Raw genomic sequence first — 19,226 nt, 5'->3', positions numbered from 1 at the left:
TGTAAGTGCAGGGTAGCCATAAGAGTATATGGTCTGGGAGTCTGTCAAACACGAACTCCACAGCACCATAATGGCTACACTGAAAACTGGGAAGTTTGGTATCAAACTTCTCAGCACAATAAATGCACACTGATGCCAGTGTACATTTTATTGTAAAATACACCACAGAGGGCACCTTAGAGGTGCCCCCTGAAACTTAACCAACTATCTGTGTAGGCTGACTGGTTCCAGCAGCCTGCCACACTAGAGACCTGTTGCTGGCCCCATGGGGAGAGTGCCTTTGTCACTCTGAGGCCAGTAACAAAGCCTGCACTGGGTGGAGATGCTAACACCTCCCCCAGGCAGGAGCTGTGACACCTGGCGGTGAGCCTCAAAGGCTCACCCCTTTGTCACAGCCCAGCAGGGCACTCCAGCTTAGTGGAGTTGCCCGCCCCCTCCGGCCACGGCCCCCACTTTTGGCGGCAAGGCTGGAGGGAACAAAGAAAGCAACAAGGAGGAGTCACTGGCCAGTCAGGACAGCCCCTAAGGTGTCCTGAGCTGAGGTGACTCTAACTTTTAGAAATCCTCCATCTTGCAGATGGAGGATTCCCCCAATAGGGTTAGGATTGTGACCCCCTCCCCTTGGGAGGAGGCACAAAGAGGGTGTACCCACCCTCAGGGCTAGTAGCCATTGGCTACTAACCCCCCAGACCTAAACACGCCCTTAAATTTAGTATTTAAGGGCTACCCTGAACCCTAGAAAATTAGATTCCTGCAACTACAAGAAGAAGGACTGCCTAGCTGAAAACCCCTGCAGCGGAAGACCAGAAGACGACAACTGCCTTGGCTCCAGAAACTCACCGGCCTGTCTCCTGCCTTCCAAAGATCCTGCTCCAGCGACGCCTTCCAAAGGGACCAGCGACCTCGACATCCTCCGAGGACTGCCCCTGCTTCGAAAAGACAAGAAACTCCCGAGGACAGCGGACCTGCTCCAAGAAAAGCTGCAACTTTGTTTCCAGCAGCTTTAAAGAACCCTGCAAGCTCCCCGCAAGAAGCGTGAGACTTGCAACACTGCACCCGGCGACCCCGACTCGGCTGGTGGAGATCCGACACCTCAGGAGGGACCCCAGGACTACTCTGATACTGTGAGTACCAAAACCTGTCCCCCCTGAGCCCCCACAGCGCCGCCTGCAGAGGGAATCCCGAGGCTTCCCCTGACCGCGACTCTTTGAACCTAAAGTCCCGACGCCTGGGAGAGACCCTGCACCCGCAGCCCCCAGGACCTGAAGGACCGGACTTTCACTGGAGAAGTGACCCCCAGGAGTCCCTCTCCCTTACCCAAGTGGAGGTTTCCCCGAGGAATCCCCCCCTTGCCTGCCTGCAGCGCTGAAGAGATCCCGAGGTCTCTCATAGACTAACATTGCAAACCCGACGCCTGTTTCTACACTGCACCCGGCCGCCCCCGCGCTGCTGAGGGTGAGATTTCTGTGTGGACTTGTGTCCCCCCCGGTGCCCTACAAAACCCCCCTGGTCTGCCCTCCGAAAACGCGGGTACTTACCTGCAAGCAGACCGGAACCGGGGCACCCCCTTCTCTCCATTCTAGCCTATGTGTTTTGGGCACCACTTTGAACTCTGCACCTGACCGGCCCTGAGCTGCTGGTGTGGTGACTTTGGGGTTGCTCTGAACCCCCAACGGTGGGCTACCTTGGACCAAGAACTAAGCCCTGTAAGTGTCTTACTTACCTGGTTAACCTAACAAATACTTACCTCCCCTAGGAACTGTGAAAATTGCACTAAGTGTCCACTTTTAAAACAGCTATTTGTGAATAACTTGAAAAGTATACATGCAATTTTGATGATTTGAAGTTCCTAAAGTACTTACCTGCAATACCTTTCGAATGAGATATTACATGTAGAATTTGAACCTGTGGTTCTTAAAATAAACTAAGAAAAGATATTTTTCTATATAAAAACCTATTGGCTGGATTTGTCTCTGAGTGTGTGTACCTCATTTGTTGTCTATGTGTATGTACAACAAATGCTTAACACTACTCCTTGGATAAGCCTACTGCTCGACCACACTACCACAAAATAGAGCATTAGTATTATCTATTTTTACCACTATTTTACCTCTAAGGGGAACCCTTGGACTCTGTGCATGCTATTCCTTACTTTGAAATAGCACATACAGAGCCAACTTCCTACATTGGTGGATCAGCGGTGGGGTACAAGACTTTGCATTTGCTGGACTACTCAGCCAATACCTGATCACACGACAAATTCCAAAATTGTCATTAGAAATTCATTTTTGCAATTTGAAATTTTTCTAAATTCTTAAAAGTCCTGCTAGGGCCTTGTGTGTTAAGTCCCTGTTTAGCATTGTCTTTTAGAGTTTAAAAGTTTGTTAAAGGTTTGAAATTAGAAACAGTTTTAGATTCTTTAAAAAGTCTTCCAACTTTTAGCAAAATAATGTCTGATACAGAGATGAATGTGGTGGAACTCGACACCACACCTTACCTCCATCTTAAGATGAGGGAGCTAAGGTCTCTCTGTAATATAAAGAAAATAACCATTGGCTCCAGACCTACCAAAATTCAGCTCCAGGAGCTGTTGGCAGAGTTTGAAAAAGCCAACCCCTCTGAGGATGACTTCACAGAGGAAGAAATTAGTGACTTGGAGGGCAATTCCCCCCTTCCAGTCCTAAATAGGGAGACCAGGGCCTCTCAAGCCCTGTCTCCAAAAATGATAGTCAGAAATGTTGCTTCCCTCACAGGAGGGTCCAGCATTTCTGAAATCACTGAGGATGCTCTCAGTGAAGATGACCCCCTGTTAGCCAGGATGGTCAAAAGATTGGCTTTGGAAAAGCAGCTCCTAGCCATAGAAAGGGAAAGAAAAGAGATGGGCCTAGGTCCCATCGATGGTGGCAGCAACTTAAATAGGGTCAGAGATTCTCCTGACATCCTAAAAATCCCCAAAGGGATTGTAACAAAATATGAAGCTGGTGATGACATCACCAAATGGTTCACAGCTTTTGAGAGGGCTTGTGTAACCAGAAAAGTGAACAGATCTCACTGGGGTGCTCTCCTTTGGGAAATGTTCACTGGAAAGTGTAGGGATAGACTCCTCACACTCTCTGGAAAAGATGCAGAATCTTATGACCTCATGAAGGGTACCCTGATTGAGGGCTTTGGATTCTCCACTGAGGAGTATAGAATTAGATTCAGGGGGGCTCAAAAATCCTCGAGCCAGACCTGGGTTGATTTTGTAGACTACTCAGTAAAAAGACTAGATGGTTGGTTAACTGGAAATGAAGTGTGTGACTATGTTGGGCTTTATAATTTGTTTATGAAAGAACACATTTTAAGTAACTGCTTCAATGAAAAGTTGCATCAGTATCTGGTAGACCTAGGTCCAATTTCTCCCCAAGAATTGGGAAAGAAGGCAGACCACTGGGTCAAGACTAGGGTAACCAAAACTTCCACTGGGGGTGACCAAAAGAAAGGGGTTACAAAAACTCCCCAGGAGAAAGTGGGCGACACTAGAAACAAAGAAAAAGAGTCCTCTGTAGGCCCCCAAAAACCAGAACAGGTGGGTGGGCCCCAAGACACAACCCAAAACAAAGGTGGGTACCAGGGTAAGAACTGGGATGCCACTAAGGCATGGTGCCACAACTGTAAACAGTCTGGGCACCACACCAAGGACACTTCTTGTCCCAAAAACAAACCCCAGAACAAAATTCCAGGGGTAACCAGTGTAGCCATGGGAGATGACTCCTCAGATGAGGAGGTCTTCATAGCCTTCAACTGGAAACAGGGCCCAACAGGTGAGTTGGAGATTCCAGAGGGAAGTAGACACTTCCACCACCTACTGGTGAATGGAATCCCAACCACTGCCCTGAGAGACACTTGTGCCAGTCACACTATTGTGCATGACAGGCTGGTGCTCTCAAACCAGTACATCCCAGGTGAGACTGCCAGAGTAAGAGTTAGCCTAGACAGGGTCACTAAGAGGCCTGTGGCTTTAGTGCCCATAGAAGTGGGTGGCACTCTTAGCTGGAGAAGGGTAGTAGTCAGTACAGACCTCCCCCTTGATTGTCTCCTTGGAAATGACTACCCAGAGGTTAGTCAGAGCCCAAGAGAGGAACTGGTCCAGTGCCAGTCCTCTCCCAAGGATTCTGGAAGTCCTGCCTCTGCAGTAAATGCAAGCAGGCCCCAGAAGAAGAAGAAAAGAAAACAGAGTAGGAAGGGTGGACAACCTTTAGCCAAGGTTACGGCAAGCCAAGGAGATTCTGCTCCAGTAGGGGAGAACTCCAAAAATGGCCCTGATAAAGTCCAACCTGACCCACAAGAAGTCCTGGCTAGTCAGGCAACTGTTAAACCTGAGTGGGTGGCTCCTCAGCTAACAGAAGAAAGAGTGGAAGAAGGGTGTTTACTACAAGATGTGGTAACCCCCCACTCTAATAAAGCAGACAGGCAACCTGAACCCAAAGAGGCCTGTAACTTAGCCCCTTCCCTTTTAGGTGAAGAGCTAAAGGTGTGGTTCTGGGCACTGACAGCTGTCAGTGGCCTCTGCTGGGTGTTAGCCTTTATGCCTGCACTATCCTTAGCATGGTGGTCTGACCCCATGCCAAATAGCAAGTTAGGCCCCCTGACCCTATTGGTCATGGTGGGGTTACTCCAGCTCTGGGTAACCTCTCTGGGTAAGCTAGGGGTAACCCTGGCCAAGATAAGGTTAGCAGAGGTGGATACCTCTAAGACCAAAATAGAAAGAATGGGTGGAGACATTGAAGAGGCAGACAAGAGGCAATTCAGACTAGGTCCTATCACTGTGGAAGTAGGTCAGTTCCCCAAAGGGAATGACCTGAACAGAAGGATGTAAGGCAGAGTAGGCCCTGCAACTAACCAGCCTATTTCTCCTACTCTTCCTCGCCTGACAGACTAGGAAGACTCTCCCAGCTTGGGCTGAGTCTCCTGGCCTGTGGGCTGGGGGGGGCTTGTGTAAAGAAATGGCTCCCTGTTGCAGTTACCCCCCACTTTTTGCCTGATACTGATGCTGACTTGACTGAGAAGAGTGCTGGGACCCTGCTAACTAGGCCCCAGCACCAGTGTTCCTTCACCTAAAATGTACCATTGTATCCACAATTGGCACACCCTGGCATTCAGATAAGTCCCTTGTAACTGGTACTTCTAGTACCAAGGGCCCTGATGCCAAGGAAGGTCTCTAAGGGCTGCAGCATGTCTTATGCCACCCTAGAGACCCCTCACTCAGCACAGACACACTGCTTACAAGCCTGTGTGTGCTAGTGAGAACAAAATGAGTAAGTCGACATGGCACTCCCCTCAGGGTGCCATGCCAGCCTCTCACTGCCTATGCAGTATAGGTAAGACACCCCTCTAGCAGGCCTTACAGCCCTAAGGCAGGGTGCACTATACCATAGGTGAGGGTACCAGTGCATGAGCATGGTACCCCTACAGTGTCTAAACAAAACCTTAGACATTGTAAGTGCAGGGTAGCCATAAGAGTATATGGTCTGGGAGTCTGTCAAACACGAACTCCACAGCACCATAATGGCTACACTGAAAACTGGGAAGTTTGGTATCAAACTTCTCAGCACAATAAATGCACACTGATGCCAGTGTACATTTTATTGTAAAATACACCACAGAGGGCACCTTAGAGGTGCCCCCTGAAACTTAACCAACTATCTGTGTAGGCTGACTGGTTCCAGCAGCCTGCCACACTAGAGACCTGTTGCTGGCCCCATGGGGAGAGTGCCTTTGTCACTCTGAGGCCAGTAACAAAGCCTGCACTGGGTGGAGATGCTAACACCTCCCCCAGGCAGGAGCTGTGACACCTGGCGGTGAGCCTCAAAGGCTCACCCCTTTGTCACAGCCCAGCAGGGCACTCCAGCTTAGTGGAGTTGCCCGCCCCCTCCGGCCACGGCCCCCACTTTTGGCGGCAAGGCTGGAGGGAACAAAGAAAGCAACAAGGAGGAGTCACTGGCCAGTCAGGACAGCCCCTAAGGTGTCCTGAGCTGAGGTGACTCTAACTTTTAGAAATCCTCCATCTTGCAGATGGAGGATTCCCCCAATAGGGTTAGGATTGTGACCCCCTCCCCTTGGGAGGAGGCACAAAGAGGGTGTACCCACCCTCAGGGCTAGTAGCCATTGGCTACTAACCCCCCAGACCTAAACACGCCCTTAAATTTAGTATTTAAGGGCTACCCTGAACCCTAGAAAATTAGATTCCTGCAACTACAAGAAGAAGGACTGCCTAGCTGAAAACCCCTGCAGCGGAAGACCAGAAGACGACAACTGCCTTGGCTCCAGAAACTCACCGGCCTGTCTCCTGCCTTCCAAAGATCCTGCTCCAGCGACGCCTTCCAAAGGGACCAGCGACCTCGACATCCTCCGAGGACTGCCCCTGCTTCGAAAAGACAAGAAACTCCCGAGGACAGCGGACCTGCTCCAAGAAAAGCTGCAACTTTGTTTCCAGCAGCTTTAAAGAACCCTGCAAGCTCCCCGCAAGAAGCGTGAGACTTGCAACACTGCACCCGGCGACCCCGACTCGGCTGGTGGAGATCTGACACCTCAGGAGGGACCCCAGGACTACTCTGATACTGTGAGTACCAAAACCTGTCCCCCCTGAGCCCCCACAGCGCCGCCTGCAGAGGGAATCCCGAGGCTTCCCCTGACCGCGACTCTTTGAACCTAAAGTCCCGACGCCTGGGAGAGACCCTGCACCCGCAGCCCCCAGGACCTGAAGGACCGGACTTTCACTGGAGAAGTGACCCCCAGGAGTCCCTCTCCCTTACCCAAGTGGAGGTTTCCCCGAGGAATCCCCCCCTTGCCTGCCTGCAGCGCTGAAGAGATCCCGAGGTCTCTCATAGACTAACATTGCAAACCCGACGCCTGTTTCTACACTGCACCCGGCCGCCCCCGCGCTGCTGAGGGTGAGATTTCTGTGTGGACTTGTGTCCCCCCCGGTGCCCTACAAAACCCCCCTGGTCTGCCCTCCGAAAACGCGGGTACTTACCTGCAAGCAGACCGGAACTGGGGCACCCCCTTCTCTCCATTCTAGCCTATGTGTTTTGGGCACCACTTTGAACTCTGCACCTGACCGGCCCTGAGCTGCTGGTGTGGTGACTTTGGGGTTGCTCTGAACCCCCAACGGTGGGCTACCTTGGACCAAGAACTAAGCCCTGTAAGTGTCTTACTTACCTGGTTAACCTAACAAATACTTACCTCCCCTAGGAACTGTGAAAATTGCACTGTGTCCACTTTTAAAACAGCTATTTGTGAATAACTTGAAAAGTATACATGCAATTTTGATGATTTGAAGTTCCTAAAGTACTTACCTGCAATACCTTTCGAATGAGATATTACATGTAGAATTTGAACCTGTGGTTCTTAAAATAAACTAAGAAAAGATATTTTTCTATATAAAAACCTATTGGCTGGATTTGTCTCTGAGTGTGTGTACCTCATTTGTTGTCTATGTGTATGTACAACAAATGCTTAACACTACTCCTTGGATAAGCCTACTGCTCGACCACACTACCACAAAATAGAGCATTAGTATTATCTATTTTTACCACTATTTTACCTCTAAGGGGAACCCTTGGACTCTGTGCATGCTATTCCTTACTTTGAAATAGCACATACAGAGCCAACTTCCTACATTGGTGGATCAGCGGTGGGGTACAAGACTTTGCATTTGCTGGACTACTCAGCCAATACCTGATCACACGACAAATTCCAAAATTGTCATTAGAAATTCATTTTTGCAATTTGAAATTTTTCTAAATTCTTAAAAGTCCTGCTAGGGCCTTGTGTGTTAAGTCCCTGTTTAGCATTGTCTTTTAGAGTTTAAAAGTTTGTTAAAGGTTTGAAATTAGAAACAGTTTTAGATTCTTTAAAAAGTCTTCCAACTTTTAGCAAAATAATGTCTGATACAGAGATGAATGTGGTGGAACTCGACACCACACCTTACCTCCATCTTAAGATGAGGGAGCTAAGGTCTCTCTGTAATATAAAGAAAATAACCATTGGCTCCAGACCTACCAAAATTCAGCTCCAGGAGCTGTTGGCAGAGTTTGAAAAAGCCAACCCCTCTGAGGATGACTTCACAGAGGAAGAAATTAGTGACTTGGAGGGCAATTCCCCCCTTCCAGTCCTAAATAGGGAGACCAGGGCCTCTCAAGCCCTGTCTCCAAAAATGATAGTCAGAAATGTTGCTTCCCTCACAGGAGGGTCCAGCATTTCTGAAATCACTGAGGATGCTCTCAGTGAAGATGACCCCCTGTTAGCCAGGATGGTCAAAAGATTGGCTTTGGAAAAGCAGCTCCTAGCCATAGAAAGGGAAAGAAAAGAGATGGGCCTAGGTCCCATCGATGGTGGCAGCAACTTAAATAGGGTCAGAGATTCTCCTGACATCCTAAAAATCCCCAAAGGGATTGTAACAAAATATGAAGCTGGTGATGACATCACCAAATGGTTCACAGCTTTTGAGAGGGCTTGTGTAACCAGAAAAGTGAACAGATCTCACTGGGGTGCTCTCCTTTGGGAAATGTTCACTGGAAAGTGTAGGGATAGACTCCTCACACTCTCTGGAAAAGATGCAGAATCTTATGACCTCATGAAGGGTACCCTGATTGAGGGCTTTGGATTCTCCACTGAGGAGTATAGAATTAGATTCAGGGGGGCTCAAAAATCCTCGAGCCAGACCTGGGTTGATTTTGTAGACTACTCAGTAAAAAGACTAGATGGTTGGTTAACTGGAAATGAAGTGTGTGACTATGTTGGGCTTTATAATTTGTTTATGAAAGAACACATTTTAAGTAACTGCTTCAATGAAAAGTTGCATCAGTATCTGGTAGACCTAGGTCCAATTTCTCCCCAAGAATTGGGAAAGAAGGCAGACCACTGGGTCAAGACTAGGGTAACCAAAACTTCCACTGGGGGTGACCAAAAGAAAGGGGTTACAAAAACTCCCCAGGAGAAAGTGGGCGACACTAGAAACAAAGAAAAAGAGTCCTCTGTAGGCCCCCAAAAACCAGAACAGGTGGGTGGGCCCCAAGACACAACCCAAAACAAAGGTGGGTACCAGGGTAAGAACTGGGATGCCACTAAGGCATGGTGCCACAACTGTAAACAGTCTGGGCACCACACCAAGGACACTTCTTGTCCCAAAAACAAACCCCAGAACAAAATTCCAGGGGTAACCAGTGTAGCCATGGGAGATGACTCCTCAGATGAGGAGGTCTTCATAGCCTTCAACTGGAAACAGGGCCCAACAGGTGAGTTGGAGATTCCAGAGGGAAGTAGACACTTCCACCACCTACTGGTGAATGGAATCCCAACCACTGCCCTGAGAGACACTTGTGCCAGTCACACTATTGTGCATGACAGGCTGGTGCTCTCAAACCAGTACATCCCAGGTGAGACTGCCAGAGTAAGAGTTAGCCTAGACAGGGTCACTAAGAGGCCTGTGGCTTTAGTGCCCATAGAAGTGGGTGGCACTCTTAGCTGGAGAAGGGTAGTAGTCAGTACAGACCTCCCCCTTGATTGTCTCCTTGGAAATGACTACCCAGAGGTTAGTCAGAGCCCAAGAGAGGAACTGGTCCAGTGCCAGTCCTCTCCCAAGGATTCTGGAAGTCCTGCCTCTGCAGTAAATGCAAGCAGGCCCCAGAAGAAGAAGAAAAGAAAACAGAGTAGGAAGGGTGGACAACCTTTAGCCAAGGTTACGGCAAGCCAAGGAGATTCTGCTCCAGTAGGGGAGAACTCCAAAAATGGCCCTGATAAAGTCCAACCTGACCCACAAGAAGTCCTGGCTAGTCAGGCAACTGTTAAACCTGAGTGGGTGGCTCCTCAGCTAACAGAAGAAAGAGTGGAAGAAGGGTGTTTACTACAAGATGTGGTAACCCCCCACTCTAATAAAGCAGACAGGCAACCTGAACCCAAAGAGGCCTGTAACTTAGCCCCTTCCCTTTTAGGTGAAGAGCTAAAGGTGTGGTTCTGGGCACTGACAGCTGTCAGTGGCCTCTGCTGGGTGTTAGCCTTTATGGCTGCACTATCCTTAGCATGGTGGTCTGACCCCATGCCAAATAGCAAGTTAGGCCCCCTGACCCTATTGGTCATGGTGGGGTTACTCCAGCTCTGGGTAACCTCTCTGGGTAAGCTAGGGGTAACCCTGGCCAAGATAAGGTTAGCAGAGGTGGATACCTCTAAGACCAAAATAGAAAGAATGGGTGGAGACATTGAAGAGGCAGACAAGAGGCAATTCAGACTAGGTCCTATCACTGTGGAAGTAGGTCAGTTCCCCAAAGGGAATGACCTGAACAGAAGGATGTAAGGCAGAGTAGGCCCTGCAACTAACCAGCCTATTTCTCCTACTCTTCCTCGCCTGACAGACTAGGAAGACTCTCCCAGCTTGGGCTGAGTCTCCTGGCCTGTGGGCTGGGGGGGGCTTGTGTAAAGAAATGGCTCCCTGTTGCAGTTACCCCCCACTTTTTGCCTGATACTGATGCTGACTTGACTGAGAAGAGTGCTGGGACCCTGCTAACTAGGCCCCAGCACCAGTGTTCCTTCACCTAAAATGTACCATTGTATCCACAATTGGCACACCCTGGCATTCAGATAAGTCCCTTGTAACTGGTACTTCTAGTACCAAGGGCCCTGATGCCAAGGAAGGTCTCTAAGGGCTGCAGCATGTCTTATGCCACCCTAGAGACCCCTCACTCAGCACAGACACACTGCTTACAAGCCTGTGTGTGCTAGTGAGAACAAAATGAGTAAGTCGACATGGCACTCCCCTCAGGGTGCCATGCCAGCCTCTCACTGCCTATGCAGTATAGGTAAGACACCCCTCTAGCAGGCCTTACAGCCCTAAGGCAGGGTGCACTATACCATAGGTGAGGGTACCAGTGCATGAGCATGGTACCCCTACAGTGTCTAAACAAAACCTTAGACATTGTAAGTGCAGGGTAGCCATAAGAGTATATGGTCTGGGAGTCTGTCAAACACGAACTCCACAGCACCATAATGGCTACACTGAAAACTGGGAAGTTTGGTATCAAACTTCTCAGCACAATAAATGCACACTGATGCCAGTGTACATTTTATTGTAAAATACACCACAGAGGGCACCTTAGAGGTGCCCCCTGAAACTTAACCAACTATCTGTGTAGGCTGACTGGTTCCAGCAGCCTGCCACACTAGAGACCTGTTGCTGGCCCCATGGGGAGAGTGCCTTTGTCACTCTGAGGCCAGTAACAAAGCCTGCACTGGGTGGAGATGCTAACACCTCCCCCAGGCAGGAGCTGTGACACCTGGCGGTGAGCCTCAAAGGCTCACCCCTTTGTCACAGCCCAGCAGGGCACTCCAGCTTAGTGGAGTTGCCCGCCCCCTCCGGCCACGGCCCCCACTTTTGGCGGCAAGGCTGGAGGGAACAAAGAAAGCAACAAGGAGGAGTCACTGGCCAGTCAGGACAGCCCCTAAGGTGTCCTGAGCTGAGGTGACTCTAACTTTTAGAAATCCTCCATCTTGCAGATGGAGGATTCCCCCAATAGGGTTAGGATTGTGACCCCCTCCCCTTGGGAGGAGGCACAAAGAGGGTGTACCCACCCTCAGGGCTAGTAGCCATTGGCTACTAACCCCCCAGACCTAAACACGCCCTTAAATTTAGTATTTAAGGGCTACCCTGAACCCTAGAAAATTAGATTCCTGCAACTACAAGAAGAAGGACTGCCTAGCTGAAAACCCCTGCAGCGGAAGACCAGAAGACGACAACTGCCTTGGCTCCAGAAACTCACCGGCCTGTCTCCTGCCTTCCAAAGATCCTGCTCCAGCGACGCCTTCCAAAGGGACCAGCGACCTCGACATCCTCCGAGGACTGCCCCTGCTTCGAAAAGACAAGAAACTCCCGAGGACAGCGGACCTGCTCCAAGAAAAGCTGCAACTTTGTTTCCAGCAGCTTTAAAGAACCCTGCAAGCTCCCCGCAAGAAGCGTGAGACTTGCAACACTGCACCCGGCGACCCCGACTCGGCTGGTGGAGATCCGACACCTCAGGAGGGACCCCAGGACTACTCTGATACTGTGAGTACCAAAACCTGTCCCCCCTGAGCCCCCACAGCGCCGCCTGCAGAGGGAATCCCGAGGCTTCCCCTGACCGCGACTCTTTGAACCTAAAGTCCCGACGCCTGGGAGAGACCCTGCACCCGCAGCCCCCAGGACCTGAAGGACCGGACTTTCACTGGAGAAGTGACCCCCAGGAGTCCCTCTCCCTTACCCAAGTGGAGGTTTCCCCGAGGAATCCCCCCCTTGCCTGCCTGCAGCGCTGAAGAGATCCCGAGGTCTCTCATAGACTAACATTGCAAACCCGACGCCTGTTTCTACACTGCACCCGGCCGCCCCCGCGCTGCTGAGGGTGAGATTTCTGTGTGGACTTGTGTCCCCCCCGGTGCCCTACAAAACCCCCCTGGTCTGCCCTCCGAAAACGCGGGTACTTACCTGCAAGCAGACCGGAACCGGGGCACCCCCTTCTCTCCATTCTAGCCTATGTGTTTTGGGCACCACTTTGAACTCTGCACCTGACCGGCCCTGAGCTGCTGGTGTGGTGACTTTGGGGTTGCTCTGAACCCCCAACGGTGGGCTACCTTGGACCAAGAACTAAGCCCTGTAAGTGTCTTACTTACCTGGTTAACCTAACAAATACTTACCTCCCCTAGGAACTGTGAAAATTGCACTGTGTCCACTTTTAAAACAGCTATTTGTGAATAACTTGAAAAGTATACATGCAATTTTGATGATTTGAAGTTCCTAAAGTACTTACCTGCAATACCTTTCGAATGAGATATTACATGTAGAATTTGAACCTGTGGTTCTTAAAATAAACTAAGAAAAGATATTTTTCTATATAAAAACCTATTGGCTGGATTTGTCTCTGAGTGTGTGTACCTCATTTGTTGTCTATGTGTATGTACAACAAATGCTTAACACTACTCCTTGGATAAGCCTACTGCTCGACCACACTACCACAAAATAGAGCATTAGTATTATCTATTTTTACCACTATTTTACCTCTAAGGGGAACCCTTGGACTCTGTGCATGCTATTCCTTACTTTGAAATAGCACATACAGAGCCAACTTCCTACATTGGTGGATCAGCGGTGGGGTACAAGACTTTGCATTTGCTGGACTACTCAGCCAATACCTGATCACACGACAAATTCCAAAATTGTCATTAGAAATTCATTTTTGCAATTTGAAATTTTTCTAAATTCTTAAAAGTCCTGCTAGGGCCTTGTGTGTTAAGTCCCTGTTTAGCATTGTCTTTTAGAGTTTAAAAGTTTGTTAAAGGTTTGAAATTAGAAACAGTTTTAGATTCTTTAAAAAGTCTTCCAACTTTTAGCAAAATAATGTCTGATACAGAGATGAATGTGGTGGAACTCGACACCACACCTTACCTCCATCTTAAGATGAGGGAGCTAAGGTCTCTCTGTAATATAAAGAAAATAACCATTGGCTCCAGACCTACCAAAATTCAGCTCCAGGAGCTGTTGGCAGAGTTTGAAAAAGCCAACCCCTCTGAGGATGACTTCACAGAGGAAGAAATTAGTGACTTGGAGGGCAATTCCCCCCTTCCAGTCCTAAATAGGGAGACCAGGGCCTCTCAAGCCCTGTCTCCAAAAATGATAGTCAGAAATGTTGCTTCCCTCACAGGAGGGTCCAGCATTTCTGAAATCACTGAGGATGCTCTCAGTGAAGATGACCCCCTGTTAGCCAGGATGGTCAAAAGATTGGCTTTGGAAAAGCAGCTCCTAGCCATAGAAAGGGAAAGAAAAGAGATGGGCCTAGGTCCCATCGATGGTGGCAGCAACTTAAATAGGGTCAGAGATTCTCCTGACATCCTAAAAATCCCCAAAGGGATTGTAACAAAATATGAAGCTGGTGATGACATCACCAAATGGTTCACAGCTTTTGAGAGGGCTTGTGTAACCAGAAAAGTGAACAGATCTCACTGGGGTGCTCTCCTTTGGGAAATGTTCACTGGAAAGTGTAGGGATAGACTCCTCACACTCTCTGGAAAAGATGCAGAATCTTATGACCTCATGAAGGGTACCCTGATTGAGGGCTTTGGATTCTCCACTGAGGAGTATAGAATTAGATTCAGGGGGGCTCAAAAATCCTCGAGCCAGACCTGGGTTGATTTTGTAGACTACTCAGTAAAAAGACTAGATGGTTGGTTAACTGGAAATGAAGTGTGTGACTATGTTGGGCTTTATAATTTGTTTATGAAAGAACACATTTTAAGTAACTGCTTCAATGAAAAGTTGCATCAGTATCTGGTAGACCTAGGTCCAATTTCTCCCCAAGAATTGGGAAAGAAGGCAGACCACTGGGTCAAGACTAGGGTAACCAAAACTTCCACTGGGGGTGACCAAAAGAAAGGGGTTACAAAAACTCCCCAGGAGAAAGTGGGCGACACTAGAAACAAAGAAAAAGAGTCCTCTGTAGGCCCCCAAAAACCAGAACAGGTGGGTGGGCCCCAAGACACAACCCAAAACAAAGGTGGGTACCAGGGTAAGAACTGGGATGCCACTAAGGCATGGTGCCACAACTGTAAACAGTCTGGGCACCACACCAAGGACACTTCTTGTCCCAAAAACAAACCCCAGAACAAAATTCCAGGGGTAACCAGTGTAGCCATGGGAGATGACTCCTCAGATGAGGAGGTCTTCATAGCCTTCAACTGGAAACAGGGCCCAACAGGTGAGTTGGAGATTCCAGAGGGAAGTAGACACTTCCACCACCTACTGGTGAATGGAATCCCAACCACTGCCCTGAGAGACACTTGTGCCAGTCACACTATTGTGCATGACAGGCTGGTGCTCTCAAACCAGTACATCCCAGGTGAGACTGCCAGAGTAAGAGTTAGCCTAGACAGGGTCACTAAGAGGCCTGTGGCTTTAGTGCCCATAGAAGTGGGTGGCACTCTTAGCTGGAGAAGGGTAGTAGTCAGTACAGACCTCCCCCTTGATTGTCTCCTTGGAAATGACTACCCAGAGGTTAGTCAGAGCCCAAGAGAGGAACTGGTCCAGTGCCAGTCCTCTCCCAAGGATTCTGGAAGTCCTGCCTCTGCAGTAAATGCAAGCAGGCCCCAGAAGAAGAAGAAAAGAAAACAGAGTAGGAAGGGTGGACAACCTTTAGCCAAGGTTACGGCAAGCCAAGGAGATTCTGCTCCAGTAGGGGAGAACTCCAAAAATGGCCCTGATAAAGTCCAACCTGACCCACAAGAAGTCCTGGCTAGTCAGGCAACTGTTAAACCTGAGTGGGTGGCTCCTCAGCTAACAGAAGAAAGAGTGGAAGAAGGGTGTTTACTACAAGATGTGGTAACCCCCCACTCTAATAAAGCAGACAGGCAACCTGAACCCAAAGAGGCCTGTAACTTAGCCCCTTCCCTTTTAGGTGAAGAGCTAAAGGTGTGGTTCTGGGCACTGACAGCTGTCAGTGGCCTCTGCTGGGTGTTAGCCTTTATGGCTGCACTATCCTTAGCATGGTGGTCTGACCCCATGCCAAATAGCAAGTTAGGCCCCCTGACCCTATTGGTCATGGTGGGGTTACTCCAGCTCTGGGTAACCTCTCTGGGTAAGCTAGGGGTAACCCTGGCCAAGATAAGGTTAGCAGAGGTGGATACCTCTAAGACCAAAATAGAAAGAATGGGTGGAGACATTGAAGAGGCAGACAAGAGGCAATTCAGACTAGGTCCTATCACTGTGGAAGTAGGTCAGTTCCCCAAAGGGAATGACCTGAACAGAAGGATGTAAGGCAGAGTAGGCCCTGCAACTAACCAGCCTATTTCTCCTACTCTTCCTCGCCTGACAGACTAGGAAGACTCTCCCAGCTTGGGCTGAGTCTCCTGGCCTGTGGGCTGGGGGGGGCTTGTGTAAAGAAATGGCTCCCTGTTGCAGTTACCCCCCACTTTTTGCCTGATACTGATGCTGACTTGACTGAGAAGAGTGCTGGGACCCTGCTAACTAGGCCCCAGCACCAGTGTTCCTTCACCTAAAATGTACCATTGTATCCACAATTGGCACACCCTGGCATTCAGATAAGTCCCTTGTAACTGGTACTTCTAGTACCAAGGGCCCTGATGCCAAGGAAGGTCTCTAAGGGCTGCAGCATGTCTTATGCCACCCTAGAGACCCCTCACTCAGCACAGACACACTGCTTACAAGCCTGTGTGTGCTAGTGAGAACAAAATGAGTAAGTCGACATGGCACTCCCCTCAGGGTGCCATGCCAGCCTCTCACTGCCTATGCAGTATAGGTAAGACACCCCTCTAGCAGGCCTTACAGCCCTAAGGCAGGGTGCACTATACCATAGGTGAGGGTACCAGTGCATGAGCATGGTACCCCTACAGTGTCTAAACAAAACCTTAGACATTGTAAGTGCAGGGTAGCCATAAGAGTATATGGTCTGGGAGTCTGTCAAACACGAACTCCACAGCACCATAATGGCTACACTGAAAACTGGGAAGTTTGGTATCAAACTTCTCAGCACAATAAATGCACACTGATGCCAGTGTACATTTTATTGTAAAATACACCACAGAGGGCACCTTAGAGGTGCCCCCTGAAACTTAACCAACTATCTGTGTAGGCTGACTGGTTCCAGCAGCCTGCCACACTAGAGACCTGTTGCTGGCCCCATGGGGAGAGTGCCTTTGTCACTCTGAGGCCAGTAACAAAGCCTGCACTGGGTGGAGATGCTAACACCTCCCCCAGGCAGGAGCTGTGACACCTGGCGGTGAGCCTCAAAGGCTCACCCCTTTGTCACAGCCCAGCAGGGCACTCCAGCTTAGTGGAGTTGCCCGCCCCCTCCGGCCACGGCCCCCACTTTTGGCGGCAAGGCTGGAGGGAACAAAGAAAGCAACAAGGAGGAGTCACTGGCCAGTCAGGACAGCCCCTAAGGTGTCCTGAGCTGAGGTGACTCTAACTTTTAGAAATCCTCCATCTTGCAGATGGAGGATTCCCCCAATAGGGTTAGGATTGTGACCCCCTCCCCTTGGGAGGAGGCACAAAGAGGGTGTACCCACCCTCAGGGCTAGTAGCCATTGGCTACTAACCCCCCAGACCTAAACACGCCCTTAAATTTAGTATTTAAGGGCTACCCTGAACCCTAGAAAATTAGATTCCTGCAACTACAAGAAGAAGGACTGCCTAGCTGAAAACCCCTGCAGCGGAAGACCAGAAGACGACAACTGCCTTGGCTCCAGAAACTCACCGGCCTGTCTCCTGCCTTCCAAAGATCCTGCTCCAGCGACGCCTTCCAAAGGGACCAGCGACCTCGACATCCTCCGAGGACTGCCCCTGCTTCGAAAAGACAAGAAACTCCCGAGGACAGCGGACCTGCTCCAAGAAAAGCTGCAACTTTGTTTCCAGCAGCTTTAAAGAACCCTGCAAGCTCCCCGCAAGAAGCGTGAGACTTGCAACACTGCACCCGGCGACCCCGACTCGGCTGGTGGAGATCCGACACCTCAGGAGGGACCCCAGGACTACTCTGATACTGTGAGTACCAAAACCTGTCCCCCCTGAGCCCCCACAGCGCCGCCTGCAGAGGGAATCCCGAGGCTTCCCCTGACCGCGACTCTTTGAACCTAAAGTCCCGACGCCTGGGAGAGACCCTGCACCCGCAGCCCCCAGGACCTGAAGGACCGGACTTTCACTGGAGAAGTGACCCCCAGGAGTCCCTCTCCCTTACCCAAGTGGAGGTTTCCCCGAGGAATCCCCCCCTTGCCTGCCTGCAGCGCTGAAGAGATCCCGAGGTCTCTCATAGACTAACATTGCAAACCCGACGCCTGTTTCTACACTGCACCCGGCCGCCCCCGCGCTGCTGAGGGTGAGATTTCTGTGTGGACTTGTGTCCCCCCCGGTGCCCTACAAAACCCCCCTGGTCTGCCCTCCGAAAACGCGGGTACTTACCTGCAAGCAGACCGGAACCGGGGCACCCCCTTCTCTCCATTCTAGCCTATGTGTTTTGGGCACCACTTTGAACTCTGCACCTGACCGGCCCTGAGCTGCTGGTGTGGTGACTTTGGGGTTGCTCTGAACCCCCAACGGTGGGCTACCTTGGACCAAGAACTAAGCCCTGTAAGTGTCTTACTTACCTGGTTAACCTAACAAATACTTACCTCCCCTAGGAACTGTGAAAATTGCACTGTGTCCACTTTTAAAACAGCTATTTGTGAATAACTTGAAAAGTATACATGCAATTTTGATGATTTGAAGTTCCTAAAGTACTTACCTGCAATACCTTTCGAATGAGATATTACATGTAGAATTTGAACCTGTGGTTCTTAAAATAAACTAAGAAAAGATATTTTTCTATATAAAAACCTATTGGCTGGATTTGTCTCTGAGTGTGTGTACCTCATTTGTTGTCTATGTGTATGTACAACAAATGCTTAACACTACTCCTTGGATAAGCCTACTGCTCGACCACACTACCACAAAATAGAGCATTAGTATTATCTATTTTTACCACTATTTTACCTCTAAGGGGAACCCTTGGACTCTGTGCATGCTATTCCTTACTTTGAAATAGCACATACAGAGCCAACTTCCTACACCTTGGCAATCAAATGGGCCTGTGGTCATTTTTACCTGTATCCCCAAGGGAGGCCCTTCAGGGTGATTACAGACCATCAGCCTCTAGTACCATTGCTCAAAGGAACCACATTACACCCGCCCGAGGATCAAAAGATGGGCCATCCAGCTCCAACATTATGGGATGGAAGTAGTGTACCAGCTCAGATGGAGGAACCCAGCTGACTTCTTGTCCCGGCACCCACTGACGCCTTCAGGAGAGCTGGCAGAGGAAATCAAAGAAATGGCGGCCCACATGAGAGCGCTGGCAAACTCCAGATGCCCAAAAACCCTTGGTGAAAAAGAAATATTGGAAGCCACTGCAGAAGATGCTGTCCTGGTAAAAGTAAAGCGAGTCCTGGATGGCGCCTCATGGACCAACTTTCTTAAAGAAGCCAACGAATGGGCGGGTAGCAAGAAGGAGGGGCTCACAAGACTATGGCAAGTCCAGAATGAACTAAGGCTAACCCAAGAGGGCCTTATCATACGAGGGCACCGCCTAGTCATGCAATCAAGCCTGCAGAAACGAGTGACTGTGTTAGCACATGGCAGTCATCAAGACGCAATCAAAATGAAAGCACATATGAGGGTGAAAGTA

This window comes from Pleurodeles waltl, chromosome 1_1 (genome assembly GCF_031143425.1).
Source record: "Pleurodeles waltl isolate 20211129_DDA chromosome 1_1, aPleWal1.hap1.20221129, whole genome shotgun sequence".
Classification (NCBI taxonomy): Eukaryota; Metazoa; Chordata; class Amphibia; order Caudata; family Salamandridae; genus Pleurodeles; species Pleurodeles waltl.
This window is presented reverse-complemented; position numbering follows the sequence as displayed.